A 17,283-nucleotide genomic window follows, 5' to 3' on the forward strand; every position below is an offset into this window, starting at 1 on the left:
TGATTCTGTGGCATCACATCAGGTGTCATAGACATTCAACTGGTGCTGTTCTTATACACCACGGATAAACAGAAGAGCTTTTGTCCACTCTCTCACCATACCCATAGGACAGAAAAATCATAAATGAGATTACTTTTGTTTCTGAGATTTCAATCACATCTCTTAGGCAGCAATGCGGTTGGCTTTTACCTAAAGTGATAGTTCACTCAAAAACTCCATGTTGTTCCAAACCTGTATAACTTTCTTTCCTCTGTGGAACATTGTGGAAGAGGTTTTGGAAAATGTTTGTGTTTTTCTGTCCATACAATGAGAGTCAAAATATATATTTGTGTTACACAGAAGAAAGAAAGGCATACCGTTTTGGGTAACAAAATTAGTGTGAGTAAATGATGACAGTTTTCAGTTTTGGACGAACTATCGCTTTAAGCATGCTGGTAAGACCCTGGTAATCTTGTACTGTATGTCACATAGTTTCAGAAAACATTTCAACAGTGCCTTAAACCATAAACCATACCAACTTTAACCACAAAGTTTGCAATCAAAAAATCATATTTTTCAACATTTCACAGATTCTACCAAGACCAAATTATTTTGCCTATGCTATCCACATTAATTTAATAGTTCTATTTAATCACTGTATGTCAAAATGTTTCTGATTTATGTCTATTTTTATTTATCCTAAGGAAAATTATGGTAAAGTTGATCCTCAAAGGAATGTAGCCGAACTAAGAACTCAGTTACAGGTATGGTTCACCAAAAGTGTAAATTTTCTTCATCATTACTTACCGCATTTCTTTTGAAACATGGATGACCTTTTTTCTTTGTAGAACACAAAAGGTGATGTTAGGCAGAATGTCCAAACCACTTTTCCATAGAATGAAAATGAAATGGTGACCACTGCTGTCAAGCAAGATTTTCAGTTAATTCCAGACTTTTCATATAGCATCTGAGATAGATTACTTTTGAGCCTGCATGGTCACCATTCACTTTCTTTGTATGGAGGAGAGCACCATCCCTTTTTGGTGTTCCACTGAAGAAAGAAACTCATATGGGTTTGGAACGACATGAGTTTGAGTGAAGGATTTCAATTTTTGGGTAGTGAACTATGAAAGCTTTACCAACACAAGACTTGGGTTTTCTCTCCTGGTATCACTTGCATGTAAATCAGACAGATTTAGGTTCATCACGGAGAACTTACATAAGACGTTACTGCAGCAACCATGTCCAAACCTTTTACCTGCAGTTTAGGCACCCCATGCTATCTGCAAGCCTTTGGAGCGATTCACCCTTTCAGCAGCCCTAAAAGGAATCTACATATTCTGTTTACAGTGGGCCTCTCCTTTCTTCAGGCTCTCCGAGCCATTGCCTCCTGTCGTTCTCCCCCTCTCCTCGCTGCCTGTCCTAAGCCTGAAGGAGATGAAGAGAATAGTCTCCCCTGAGGGGCCCTAGTGAGACAGAGAAGCAGACTTTCAGAGCTACCCGTCATATTGTATATGCAGTGAATGGGCCTTCGGTCCAAAGGGGGGATTTTGTTGTATATTCCTCTTCTTCTTTGTTTGTGTGCATTTTTCCCCATCTCTCCCTCCTGCATTTCTCCTCTTGCACTCAGAAGTATGAAATATGCTCTCCAGCTGCAGAAGGCGAACACGGAGCGTTCTGACAGACGGAGGCTGCGAACAATACGTCTCCCGGATGGCATTCACGGGAATGAAGCTTGAGTAGCTTTGCAAAATGGCTGTGTGCTTTCTGAGAACACAGGTTGGATCCATCAGCCTCCCAGCGTCTCTCTCGAACTATGTTAAAAGCCCCTAGCAGCGTCTGTATTTATCCTAGAAAAGACACTCTTGTGCCTTTAGGGATTGGATAGACTCCTGTTTCCCCACGTATTCATGCTAAGATCACGGGCCTGTGGTTTCGCATGCAGATGGGCTTTGTGGGCACACCAAGTCTCTGGAGGTATCGTGGGGGAGGAACGAGGCAGTTTTAGCTTGAGAGTTACAGAACCAACAGAGGCGCCAGGGCTTCAAGTCTTTGCAGATGGACCTTCAGCGATGCAATTAGGGAGCTACATGCAATTTCTGATATGAAACAGTTTCTGGGAGAGCATAAACAGATACGAATGTTATCCATGATGATTTATTAATGTTTGTGGGTAGTAAAAAAAAAAAATGCAACCCATCAAAATAGCTGGAAAGAGAACAAGCTACTCGTTATATAAAACAGTTAAGCTATAGTAAAGATGTTTTTAAAAAGTTAGTTACACTACAAGCTTCTAACAAAAAGCAGCTAACTTCATTGAAGTTTTTAAGGGGACAATATTTTTTTTATTTATATTGTAATTATTGGATGATATTTTTTGTACTAAAAAAAACGATGAGTATTTCCATTAGGATAACAGCATAAATCTTGCTACAGAAAAAAACGTTCAAGTAGTGAATCAATTCTCTCTCATATGTAGCTTTGGAAATTCAATGGCTGGAGGGCCACTGCAAAATTTAGCTCAAATCGAACTCACTTACCTGCAATTTTCTAGTAACTCTGAAGACCTTGACTAGCTTATTCAGGTGTGATACATAAAACGCATTACCATTCTGATACATTGACTTTATTTGCAGCTTGCAGTTTGACAAGCTAATGCAGCTTCCTCAAAACTACTGAAATTTACCTACCTTTCCTACTCTGGCTGAATGTAAAACTGCTTGCGTATGCTAAATCCTACAATGAGCAAATTGTGCTACTGAATAGGACTGGTCTTATATTATGCTCAAATTACTCAAAATATCATAATATCAGCTATAAATGTGTGCAACTGTTGCACTGATTGTTCTGGGAGCTGCATGTGTGCTGGTTATTTGCTACATCAGGATAACACTATAAAACTAGAACGTGCAGTAAACTAATGCTATGAAACTACTAGGCTTTCCTTTTTGCTTAATGTCTCCATTTACATTACTGTCCCCTGGGGTAGGAAATTCACACTGTGGAACAGACAGGGACTGTTCTCTAGCTCTTGCTCTTTTTTTTTTACCTCCATCTGAGATTGGGGTTGCAGCAGAAATGTTTTATAATCAAACTCAAGCAGTTGCGTTTAGATCATGATTAATTGGGTCAGCTCTCCACCGGGTGTTATTCGACTTAACACCCCAATATTAAATGCACATGCAATAACACAGAGCGGTGAGCTTTGCAAACAACAGCCCTGACTGTTCTCCATGCGGACTATGAGACGAGGAATGTTTCAGACAGTAGTTATTTTTTAGTGATCCCATATAATTCTGAAGTGGCTGAAAAGTATATTGTACCTGAACAAGTAGTCACAAGACCTGTAGCACTGAATTTAGGTCAGTGGTGCATTTGAGTTTGTGATGGATGGGTAGTACAGGCCTACTAATCAGCCACAGTCAGGTTTGCTCAAATAACACTGAGTTGTTAATGCATCCACACCAGTAGGAGCAGCGTAACGCCTGTGTGAGTTTAACCCTGCAGTTTGACCCAACACATGCTTGAAATTAAAAATTCAGTAATATATCACCTCCGTTGTCTCAAAGCACAGAGAGGAGATTACTTAGAACTTGCTGTGGTTAAACATATTAGAGTTTAATATTTTACATGAACTGTGCCAAGATGTCAAGTTTAAAGTGGGCCAAGGGAACAACATTTGTTATATTAATTCAAAAGGACAGAGCGTGGGGGTTTGTTTTCTTAGTCTGACATGGATTTTACATTAATGTCATTATGTTGGAAATCTGCTGATGATTTAACAGGATAAAAACTATATTATAAAAAGATAGTTGCAACTCTAAATTCTAATTGGATTAGCCACATTCAAATCAGTTAAATTACCTACGTTGTTTGATAACCGTAGCTAGTTTTAATCTTCAGTTTTTTTTCCACAGAAAAGCTGGATAAAAAAAAAAATAAAAACAGGATTTTAAGAAAAATATATATTTAAATGTTTGTGGTCAGTAATATTTTTTGAAACTTTTTCAGAAAAGTTTTTCTCAAAACTTTGGAATGGTGATGTCATGATGCTGACCACACTATTTACAAATGTAGTTTATGTTACTATGTTAGTTATTCTAACCGTGTCTACACCGGACGTGAGCAGCGTGATGTGACAAAAGAAAATAACCCATTATAATCAGTGATGTAGTCTACACTAGATATGGTGCGGTGTGACGCGACAAGAGAGTAAACTGATGCCTCGTTTCATTTATGATGTACTCTGAGCACTCGCGATACTTCTCATAGGAAGGACAAATGGATTTGCAATGGTTGCATTGTCGCGTCCAGTGTAGACAGCTTCAAAATGAATTGCGTGTCAACTGTCGCTATTGTAGACACGGTGTAATGGTTTTTGCCTTGTTATTCTTCATTGATGGCCTTTTAAAATTAGCTGTGCATTTTAATTGTTTGCAAACATATACTGTTAATATTTCAATGTAATATAGTGGATGTTTTACCAGTGTTCGTTTTCTTTTACCCTCCTCAGGGCTTGACATGGGACATGTTTCCTTGTTGGCTTCCTTCACATCAAAGCTCAGGATAGTCACTAGTGGATTGTGTGCATTTTCTTTTGCTGCCATCAGCAAATCGGTGTTGTCATTTTCTTGTTTATCCAGAATGATTAGTCACATGGCATTTACAGTTCAGGCCATTGGCTTAAAAAGTTCTGTAGAAGATCACTGTTGCAAATACATACTTGTTTCTTGTAGGCCTACAGTGTTTTACAATAGATTTTCCTTGGCCCTGGTCATCACTTTCTTTGGAACAATTTCACAACAAATTGATATTTACAGTATACTGTAACTATATACTTAGAAGTAACACAATTTGTAGGGATAAGCAGCGAGCTTGCCAACAACTCAGATAGAAAGTGATGTTTTTGAAGAAAGGTCTGAACCTCTAACTCTCTCCATGCTAACATTACTGCTTTGGAGTGTCCAGGTCAAGGGAAACTGTTTGTACAATCACCATGGCAACAGATGATGTGTTAATGTAAAAAACACACACGTACGCATATTGGACCAGAGAGGTATTTGCGTTTATAAAGTTTAACTGCTAAAATCATTAAAACTCCTATTAGCATTTTAGTGAATACGCCATAATGCGAAAGGGAAGTCCTTTGCGGGAATGCACACCGACCTCAGTCATTATTTACTTCAGTAAAAAGTATGGCCTTATTAAAAGGGACGCAGATTATTACCATTAAACTGTAATTAGTGGTATTTACAATTACTTTTACGGTTGCTGTAGTCAAGCATTTGAACAAACCTCGAAGTATAAAACTTAGGCACATAATCCACGCCGTTTGTGCTATGGGCATGAGTGATACCTCAAATCATGCAGCTTGTTGAGAAGAGGTTATTATATAGGCTATAAACATTTGGAAATGGGACTTGCATTGAAGGAGGCCGTCGTGCCATTTGACTGTAGCAGCTGTGGTTGTGAGAGTGTGTGTGTGTGTGTGTGAGACAATGGCGTATTCTCCTGCATGCCTGTGCGCAGCCCAGTGCCTGCGCAGGATTTATCGCTCCAGAGTGTGCGGCCCCGAGCAGCGTGGAGCAGGAGATGATGTCATGACTTGGCGCAGTTCCAGCCCCCCGGCTTGATGGTGCAGGTCTGACACCAGGCCATAGGCCTCACAGTACCACACGCAATCCCATCATACCCCACACACTGCACCCATTTACGCAACACACAATGGTCTAAAACTCTTATTGCGATCTGCCCATCTCACAGGTCCCTTAAGACCTAATCCATTGAAAATCGCTCTGAAATCCGGACACAGCTTCTGTCTATCCAAAATGCGAAAACCCAAACAAAACAACACCTCCAAATACCCCCCACACAGCCTACTTTATCCAATACAAAAGCACTCACATTAGGCATTCATCAACCCTCAAAATACAACACATAGCCAACATTTTCTTTTTTTCTGTGGAACACAAAAGGTGAATTTCTGAAGTTAACACAAGGCTGCTGTATGTTTTCTGGAATTTTTCTGTGGCTGTGAAGCACCAAAATGCCCCCCCAAAAAAGTATCATAAAAGTGGCTTGAAATATAACAGAAATTTAAGTTATTTGCCCTTAATTTGCAATTATTATTACAATTACATTCATAAGTGTTCACAAGGAATTATTGTCCGATTTGAGAACGAAAAGTTTTGATTTGGATCTTTTGAACTAATCAGTTGATCAGTGGTGTAAAGTATTGGAGTAAATATCTTAAGTTACTGTACTTAAGTAGGGTACAATGGGGCTAAAGGCACACCTTAAGAAAAATTAGCTTTTTCCTACTCCCATAGTGTATGATTGCGGGGGGAAAAAAGTATTTATTGAACATTTAGTGACAGATTTTGTGTGAAAATAAATCATAAAAGTGCTTTGTTTGTTTAAAAATCTTAAATGTATGAGGTGGCAAGGTGGGTGGGGTAAAAGGCTCACCAGCATGGGGCAAAAGGCACAAAGTATTGATACAAATACTTCAGCTAAAATAATGTGTTTTTAATAATGCCCAAGTTAATAATTGTTCAAAACAATCACTTTAGCAAAGTTTGAACTATTTTCAGTTTATTTTGATAAATAAAATAATTAATTGTTGTTAAATGTTCATTATAAAAATACAGATTTTTTTTAAAAGAAAGATTATGAAAGCATTGAATGCGATCCCATAATAATTGAATAATATATAGGTTTACAGTAGTAACAAATATATTTTCATTAATATCATATTTTTTAAATATGATGGTTTCATTATAATTGGAGAATATGGACACCAAACTGGACATAGCCTATGATATTAACCATCTGAATCTAACCATGTCTATTTCTTATCGTGTTAATTATTGTGCTTTTCGCCCCAACAGCAGGGGTGGCTTTTAGCCCAAATAAAGTCAAATGTGCCTTTAGCCCTTTTTTATCTTTCTGGCTTCAATGTATTGTATATTAGCAACGTTTACTCTCTACTTGACTACATTCTTGAATACGTACTGTATGTACTCTTTACTCCAATACATTTGTGATGAGTAATGCTATTACTCGTTACGTTTTGCATGGCACTTACATTTTTCTGCACAGTTTATTTCTGCTGCCGATATCACAATCTACAGGGCATTAAAGGCACTATATATTGTGTGTTTTGCCCTTACTCACTCAAACTTGTCAACAAGGCTATACTTTATGTGACTGCGTGTGCATTAGCAGGTGCTGAATCGCAGGTGTTTCATAAAGATGTGGCTGCAGTCTGTGATGAGGCCGATGACGTCCAGTGCAAGTAGGCTTTGACTATTTTATTTTACTTAACATTATTTTAATTATTCGTTATATTGGAGAGACCTGAGACTTGAGTGCTTGTAGACGATTAAGAGACGTTTAAGATTGCGTCGACCTTGATTTATTGCAATATTAAGGTGTTGTTCAGTTTTATTTTGATTTTAGAAAATAAACATGTGATTGCTCTTCTAACAAATCAACTTTCTTATTTTCACTGGCATGTCTCCTAGGTGTGAGGACTAGTGCATCTTTGAGCCTAAACTCAGTATGAGTAAAATACTTTAAGGGATAGTTCACCCAAAGTTGAAAATTGTCATCATTTACTCACTCTCAAGTTTACTAACCCACAAATCTGTATGAGTTTCATTGTTCTGTTGAACACAAAAGATGATATTTTTTCAGTAACGAAACAGTTGATGAGCCCCATTGACTTCCATTGGAAAGAAATACTATGGAAGTCAATGGCTACCGTCAACTGTCTGGTTACCAACATTTTTCAAAATATATATTTTTTGTGTTTAACAGAAAAAAACAAAAAACATATACAAGTTTGGAACAACATGAGGGTGAGTGAATGATTTCAAATGACAGAATTTTCATTTTTGAGTGAACTATCCCTTTAAGTACTGTTTAAAATCAGATACTCTTAAGGCCTGGTTTCACAGACAGGGCTTAGATTCAGCCCGTATTAGACCATTTTTTTTTATTTGGATATTTAAGTAGGTTTTATAAACATGCTTTCAGTTAAAAGTTGCTTTCAGTTAAAACAGCTCAAACATGCATTTTAGTCTGGGACTAGGCTCCTGTCTGTGAAACCGGGGGTAAGACTTTTACTCAAGTCATATTTGAATTGGTGACTTGCAACTCGTAATGGAGTCATTTTCTCTCTAACGTTTCTGTACTTTCAAATATGGCTTTTTTGGTACTCTTTACACCTCTGCATTGATCCAGTTCACAAAGCCTGTCAGAAGGATTTGTTCATTCTTGAGTTTAGTTCAATGATCTGGTCACAACGGTTAACAGGCAAGTGTATGTTTACGGTGAATAACGGCTTCAATTTTGGTCTGTTCCTCACACAAAACTATATCCTATCATTTTAGAAGACTTGGAGTATAATGCATTAGTCATATGAACCAGTTTTATGATACTTTTATAGTAATTATTTTTTTCAGCTTGACAGCCTTGTCCTCCTTCACCTTCATTATATAGAAGAGATGTGAATATTCTTGAGACAAAAGAACACGGAAATGTCAAATGCATTCGGAACAACACGAAGGTGAGTAAATAATGATAAAATTTGCATTTTTGAGAGAACTATTACTTTAAAGATTTGTATTAATTCAAATGATTGCTTTCAGTAAGAGCAGAATGTCAAATCAAATGAATACAGTTTACTGAACATACAACAGTATAGCCTTTTACAATGACCCTTATTAAAGACCCTTCACACTGGTATTTCAATGCAAAATTAATTGCAAAAATAAAGACATACACACAAACACACCACCATCACTATGGGCTTAGACTCTACTGTGCTGCCCGGCAACAGACAGCATGACATGGTGAATCACCGTGACGACCATCTGGGTCTTTGCTAGAGTCGTGCCGAGAGAGAGGGGAGGGAAGAGAGATACTACAGTACATTCCTTTAGTAAGAAGTCTTATTCTTACGTTCACTCTTTCTCTATCTGCGGCTCAGAAATCGCATGACAGACTGATGAGTATATGGCTTTGCTCTATACAGTAAAGTTTTGAGTTTTCTTTAGTATACAGTTAATGAGAGATATGAACTTAAACCTCAAGTCTTCAGTACACACCCTCGTTCAGTGTTACAAACATGAGGCTGTGAGAGGACCCACTGCCACCCTTTTATGCATTAGTTCATACTGTACGTCACTTGTGTTGTTTGATTAAAATGCTTTTATTATTATTTAAATATAACACAAGAGCAGATTTCAGGATATTTTACCTTAATTTTAAATATTCATTTAAAAGCTTACTGATATACAGTTTATGTTTACATTTATTGATGTAGCAGATGCTTTTATTCAAGGTGGCTTACAGTTGAGGAAAAACATAAAGCATTACTTACAAAGGAAACAGCAATATTAGTATTACCACAATGACAAATGTTCATAATAAACAAGATTTGTAAAGCTAGATGTGGAATAAAACGTGGCTTATTTAGCAGACACTTTCAAACAAAGCTACAATTGTATTATTATTTGTATGGGGACTCAAACCCGTAACGTTGGCATTGCTAGTGCCATTCTCTACCAAGTGATATTTTATTTATTTTAGTTTTTTACATAATAAGTGTCTTTGTATGTATATAAGCTGTGTTTTAAGCTAGCTTTTGAAAGGTGTCGTCACTTTTACTAGTGTTTTTTGAAAGTTAAAATACTTTTACTTTGTTAAAAACGTTTACTTAAGTTAAAATGCGTTAATTCAAAGAATTAAACCAAAACAAATCACATGTAAAATCATGGTTGTGGTATGTAGATGACGTAGCTCTTCTTTTTATTGAGGCGCTGAGTTAATGGGGTTGTATAGCCTATATTTGTGTTTGCATTTTCTGGTGTTTGGTCCAAAATCCTTGGGAAGAAGAAAAATGGTTGGTACTGTGTTTTTGTTTGCTGGGGGGAATGTACCAATCTGTCATGGCCGGTGCTTTGCCACTAAAACCGAACTGAAACATTGGCGCTACCCCCACGGACCCCCATCCAGCCTTGTGTTAATTGAATAGCAGGGGAGACTAGGGGAGGCTGGGAATTGTATGCATGGAAAACTGAGGAATTTATCACTTTCATTTGCATAACAGGATTAATAGGCCTTACCTCTGCATTCAAGGGCAGCAAGAGAGATGAAAGAGGGGAAATTCGGTTTGCCTGTGTGCGCACAAAGAACACACCTGCTTGGCGCTTATGTGTGGTCTATAAGGAGCAGTATAAATGGACATTCAGGCATACAGAGAGAGAAAGGGAAGCTCTGTATGCGCTGTCATTGTTTGATGAAATTACATTCATTTATTATTGATCATTGCTGTAGCTCTGCAGGGTCAACTGGGTCACATTACCCTACACACCACAGTGGGATCCAGCTCAGAGTTTCAGAGAGAGCCCAGCTACAGGCCATTCTAACCATCCTCTTTCGTATTTCTTTTTTTATCCCTTGCTTTCTTTTTTTCTTTGTTTTCCTGGATGTCTAGTTTAATCTAACCATCTACTTTTCCTGATCATTCCATATTATAGAAATAGAACGAGTGTGCTAGAATGTTATTCCTATCTAACTTATTTTCAACATTAGAGCATGCACATTTGTAACTTACATGTTATTTTTAGCTGTACGAAATAGCTCGTTATGATGCTTGATACTGCAAACTGGTATTCCCTTATATTATTTAAATGTATTGACGGAATTCTAAAAACACTGGTTTGTAGCGCAAATGGTTTTATCATTCACTGCAGTTTGTTATAGGCTACTTCTAGTTATTTACCTATATCGGCTTATGGAGTGGAAGTCTCGCCCATTCACAAAAAATAGCTTAGTATGCTATTCCAATTTGGATGGCAGAAATAGAGTAACATGCTATTAGAATATGGCAGAAATAGTAAGATTAGTAGCCTATGCTATTCGGATATGGCAGAAATAGTAAGATTAGTGTGCTATTCCGATATAGCAAAAAATAGAGTAGCATGCTAGTATGCTATTCCGATATGGCAGAAATAGAGTAACATGCTAGTATGTTATTCCGATATGGCAGAAATAGAGTAACATGCTAGTATGCTATTCCGATATATGGCAGAAATAGAGTAACATGCTAGTATGCTATTCCGATGTGATAGAAATAGAGTAGCATGCTAGTATGCTATTCCGATATGGCAGAAATAGAGTAACATGCTAGTATGCTATTAGAATATGGCAGAAATAGTAAGATTAGTAGCCTATGCTATTCGGATATGGCAGAAATAGTAAGATTAGTAGCCTATGCTATTCGGATATGGCAGAAATAGTAAGATTAGTAGCCTATGCTATTCGGATATGGCAGAAATAGTAAGATTAGTGTGCTATTCCGATATAGCAAAAAATAGAGTAGCATGCTAGTATGCTATTCCGATATGGCAGAAATAGAGTAACATGCTAGTATGCTATTCCGATATGGCAGAAATAGAGTAGCATGCTAGTATGCTATTCCGATATGGCAGAAATAGAGTAACATGCTAGTATGTTATTCCGATATGGCAGAAATAGAGTAACATGCTAGTATGCTATTCCGATATATGGCAGAAATAGAGTAACATGCTAGTATGCTATTCCGATGTGATAGAAATAGAGTAGCATGCTAGTATGCTATTCCGATATGGCAGAAATAGAGTAACATGCTAGTATGCTATTAGAATATGGCAGAAATAGTAAGATTAGTAGCCTATGCTATTCGGATATGGCAGAAATAGTAAGATTAGTAGCCTATGCTATTCGGATATGGCAGAAATAGTAAGATTAGTAGCCTATGCTATTCGGATATGGCAGAAATAGTAAGATTAGTGTGCTATTCCGATATAGCAAAAAATAGAGTAGCATGCTAGTATGCTATTCCGATATGGCAGAAATAGAGTAACATGCTAGTATGCTATTCCGATATGGCAGAAATAGAGTAGCATGCTAGTATGCTATTCCGATATGGCAGAAATAGAGTAACATGCTAGTATGCTATTCTGATATGGCAGAAATAGAGTAACATAGCATACTATTCTGATATGCCAGAAATAGAGTAACATGCTAGTATGCTATTCCGATATGGCAGAAATAGAATAACATGCTAGTATGCTTTTCCGATGTGATAGAAATAGAGTAACATGCTAGTATGCTATTCTGATAGAATAACATGCTAGTATGCTATTAGAATATGGCAGAAATAGTAAGATTATATGCAAGTATGCTATTCTGAGTTGTACCCTAGACATCTAGAAATGTTCTTTTCATCACTTTAAACAAAGTGTGTGTGTGTGTGTTTCCCACTATACAGTATTGATTGTCCGTTAATGCACAGTGTGGGCAGATCTTAGGGTTCAAAGTGATGAAAGATATGATTTGATGACTAATATCGCCCAGATGTGGGGTTGATTATGGGAATCTAACCATGAGAGACAAACAGCCCTCGTATACGTGCAGCACTCCACTGCATTGAAATTCAATCACTTTAATCTGGTTTAGACTGATCAACCCTCTGTGTTCTTCTCATTCACTAGGGTAATTGAGTTCTGACTCTGCTTAAGTGGGCCGGAGTGGACCAGTACATGACAGAAGTGATATGCCAATTTGACACAGTTTTCGGAGCTGCAGTGGGAAAGTCCTTGTGGAAGGATGTGGTCTTGATGTTGTTTTAAAAAGCCTCTCATTTTATCTGCTGTCTTTGCAAATGTGGTTTTAACAGAGCCAATAATACATTTTTAATAGAGGATATATTGGGATTTCTGTGTTGATTGAGAAATGTTTTTCATGCTAATTTATTTTAGTATTAAAGCTTACCCACAACTGTTCCTACTTACAGGTGCTTAAATACTTCTGCTGTTAATTTTGTTCTCACCCCATTTCTCTCTTTTGTTAGTTTTCTTCTCGCTCTTGTTTCATGTTAGTTTAAAGCTGCAGTGGGAGCACACAAGTCTCCTGCAAATGTTTTAAAGTTGAAGAAAGCTTGTTAAAACATTATTTACTTCACAGTTCCACTTTTTCTCTCCCTCTTCTTTCTCATTTCTTCATCTCCAATAAGTTACTTTGCTTTGCATCTTGAAGAAAGCTGTGTAGCCAAAACTCGTAGATCTACACTTTTAACTGTTTTTAATGATTTAGCCCATTAAAGGCTTTTTACTTCACCATGTGAGTGCCTTGGAGTATTTCATCTTCATTATTTGATGTCTACCACCAGTTTATCCAGTGAGCACCAGTGGCTACATAATAACACCCGTGTAGCACTCTTTGCTTCTGATATTTTGTAAAAGTTACTTTGCTTATTCTCCTTTTTGCTTTGAGCTCTTCAAATATTAGTTATTTATTATCAATCTACTCAATCTACTCTACTTTTGGAAGTTAATGCAAAGGGGTTGATTCCCAGGGAACTCAACTGATACAAATAAATGCAAATTGAATGCAATGCAAGTCGCTTTGGATAAAAGTCAAAAGGAATAAATGCAAATATCCCCTTACAGGTATAGTTCTCCCAAAAAAATGATAAGTCATCATTTACTCACGCTCAGTCTCAGAGTTGAGTCTCAGTGACAGTCAGTGTTGTTGGACCCCAAAATCGAACGTTTCCAAAATATTTCTGTATATTTCTGAATGCATTTTAGGTACTTTAATTTTGGGTTGAACTACCCTTTAAATAAGAATATGTCTGGTTAAATGTGAACTCAGTAATGTTTGTTTCTGTTTCATTTGCCTATTTGGCAGTCTTCTTGAACTTATGCTGGCACCTTGCTGATCTGATGTAAAGCAGAAGGTCTTTAGTTATCGGTACCATGGTAGAAACGCGCTATTCGCAGCCAGCCATGATAAATTTATTCTGCAAGCAAAAGTGTCCAGTAACAGGGCAGTTACCGAGATAAACTGAGTAAAGTGCCCCCATGAGGCGATCTGTTCCATGTAAAATAAAACAGTTTTAACTGGAGTCTTCATCTCATGTGAGCGAACATGAGTTTAAACACATTTGTCAAAAGTACAATTTATTTATTTAATAAGTGTGCGAACATGAGTTTAAACACATTTGTCAAAAGTACAATTTATTTATTTATGTGTTAAACATTTTTAATGAGGGAAAAATTACAGAGTGTGCCGTTAAAACTTTGGTTCCTTTCTTTGACAGGCAGAATAATTTTAAACACGGAACATTCATAAACCGGATACAGATTGAAAATAAGCGAGGCACTTAGTGAAGTGAAACTCAAATAAAGTGAAATTAAAATACAACACTCACATGTTGTACCTGTATGACTTTCTTCTGTCAATTATTGCACGTTTTTGTCTGTACATTGAATATAAATATTATAAGGACCAAAAAAAAAAAAAAAGACTTTCAGTACTCCCTCTTTTGAGTTCCACAGGTTTGGAAAGATGACTGAATATACATTTCTGAGTAAACTACTCCTTTAACCCTATGTTTCTGCCTTCCGTGTCATACTGTATATGCAATTTAGATCACTTTAGATGAAAGCATTGGCCAAATGACAAATCACTATTTTATTCAAATAAAGAAACCGCTTTAAACCGGTAGTTTCAGGTTTACCCAAATGTGCTGAATGAACTCTCAGAACTCTGTGCTGCAATTATACAGAATTGCCATTGGTGCTGTCTGAAGTAAACTCTCAAGGTACTTCCTTATAAGATGTCATTTTATTTATTGTGGGTATCCTTCATCTGTAAACGACATGTCTAATCATGTAATGGTAAATGATGACGTCTTCATAGCCTCGCTAAGAAAACATCTCAGGCTTGTTTCACCCTCAGCCTTGTTAATTGGTGTGTTGATTGGGCTCTGTAGAGAAACACACACAATACAGACAATTCTGCTCTCCAGTTCCTGTCTTTTCTGTCATATCATGTTTCTTTTAGCTATAGCATCTGGCCAGCATTATTTCATTGCAGCTCTCGGCTCTCTCTCTCAACACACACACACTTTTTCCCTTAGGTTACATCATAGTTATGACCTCATTGCCTTGGTGTTGTAGTCTAAACACAGTGAAGGTAGTGTTGCCATAACAGCGTCCATGTGTGTGTGCTCACTTTGAACACTTTGTTTAAGGTAATACAAGCTATTTTCACATAAAGATGTGGTCACCTCTGTTTAGGAACAAATTCACTTCCCTGGAGCAAACCGGAGGTAGAAGACGTTTGGAGGAAGAAGACGTTTGTTTCTCTCGTTTTAATCCCACAATCTCCCACTGCCGGCCAGTGTAAGGTCTCTCGCGTCACCTGCGTTTAGTCGAGCGCTGCAGTGATGTAAACCATGTGCTGCCACCTGTTGCAGATTTATTAAAAGATTGGACTGGTATTTAAGTTTAGTCCTCCATCTGTCGTTCCACTCTACTTTCAAAGCCTCTTGTTCCAGATCTGCCAGACCAGGGCATTATAGTACAGTTGGTAAGTTACAGGGAAGTTGTGTTAGGCCGCACAGTCTTGTAATGTCAGAATGGTCTGACTGGAGATAACATGAGAGAGTGACACAAACCGGGTTAAATGAGTAGCCGTGTGGGTGTGTGTGTGTGAGTGTGTGTGTATTTGTAGGAGCTATAATCTTTGCCAACCATAGGCATATGCAAAAAAAAAAAAGTTGGTTCTGGTCCAAATATGTTTCAAATATATGCTAGATATACCATTTTTTGTCATTTAAACTCTAGATGGGTGATATGTCCTTAACTCAATCTGTTTGCAATCACATTGTTCTCTATAGGGCACAGCTGATTGGTTCCTGCTGTATCAATGAGCTCGCTGCTCAACCTTTAAATACTTGGTTAGCATTTGCAGCGCGCTTTCAGAAGCCCTCCACCTTCCCCAGCTACACCTGTATAGATCAGCCACGGTTAATTAATTTATGCTATCCACCTTATTTTTCAGATAAGAGCTGGAGCGGCCATTTGTAATTTGAATGTGTCTGGCTTCCGGTGTCATTCACTTCCAGTTATTTTTAGCTGTACAAAACAGCTTGTTGTTGAAAATAGACCATGTGGTCACCAATACTTTGATCAAAAATACAGTAAAATTAGTAATATTGTGAATAATATTTAAAAATAACTGTTTTCTATTTTAATATGTTTAAATGCAATGTATCCCTGTAATGGCAAAGCTTAATATTAACAGTTATTACTCTAGTCTTCAGTGTCACATGATCCTTCAGAAATCATTCTAATATGCTGATTTGGTGCTCAAGAAACATTTGTTATCAATGATGAAAACAGTTGTGTTGCTTATTATTTTTGTGGAAACCATTATACAGTTTTTCTGATGGATAGGAAGTTCCAAAGAACAGCATTTATTTGAAATAGAAATCTTTTGTAACATTATAAACATCTTTACTGTCACTTTCGATCAATTTAATGCATCCTTGCTGAATATATATTATATTAATTATGTTCACAAAATAGTCAGACTGCAAGATTAGGGAAAGTGCTCATTGTAGCAACTTGGCAACTATGAAAGAAATAGTTTGGCTTTGACAAAATTTGCAAGGTTTTTGGCATCAAATCTTTGAAAGATATTCAAGAGTTTTGTTTGAGACACTTGACAGCAGGTTAATAAGAGAATATACTTGAGCACAGCTGTAAATTAAACTTTTTTTTCAGGGTAATATCTGATTCTTGCCTATAAATGCCATATTAACTGTGTTTGCTCACTTTGTAAATCAGTCAGAAAGCCTCTTACTGTCTAAGTGGGCGGCTCTTGTTCAGAATAAGCTGATTCATATAATCAAAAGTCTGGCTACCCTATGTTTACCTGTATTTTTCCTCATAATTCTGCTGCCATAAGTGATGAAGGCTCTGTGTTTGTGTGTGTGTGTTTGTGCATATGCATATTGGTAATATTTAGTCAGCGTGTCAGCGTGAAGGGAGAGTTTTGATTGGGTTCTGCTTCGTGAAGTGTATGTTTCCTAGATGTAAATATTTTCTTAGTCAGAAAAGCACTGTAATTACAGGACACAGTCAGCCTGGCGTAAAGTGTGTGGGCTCCTGGCAGCTTTGAGGGTGGTATATATATAGTGCATTCAAGAGTTTATTTAACAAAGACACCATCCGTTAGACACACACTCAAACTGTCTGTACCATCAGCTTTAGAACGAGTCAATATCCTGTTTAGTCTTACAAAGGCAACAGTAAGCCGTACACTATGTCTGGCTCCATTACACCTTTGGCCTCCATCTTGACCTTGTTCCCAGCCTCACAGTTCATGATTCAGGCATCGATTCTCATGTCTTTTTTGTGCTTTCCTTTGCCAGAGTGCCGGATCTCAACAAATAGGCAC

The sequence above is a fragment of the Leuciscus leuciscus genome (genome assembly GCF_965113295.1).
Source record: "Leuciscus leuciscus genome assembly, chromosome: 13".
In the NCBI taxonomy this organism is placed as follows: domain Eukaryota; kingdom Metazoa; phylum Chordata; class Actinopteri; order Cypriniformes; family Leuciscidae; genus Leuciscus; species Leuciscus leuciscus.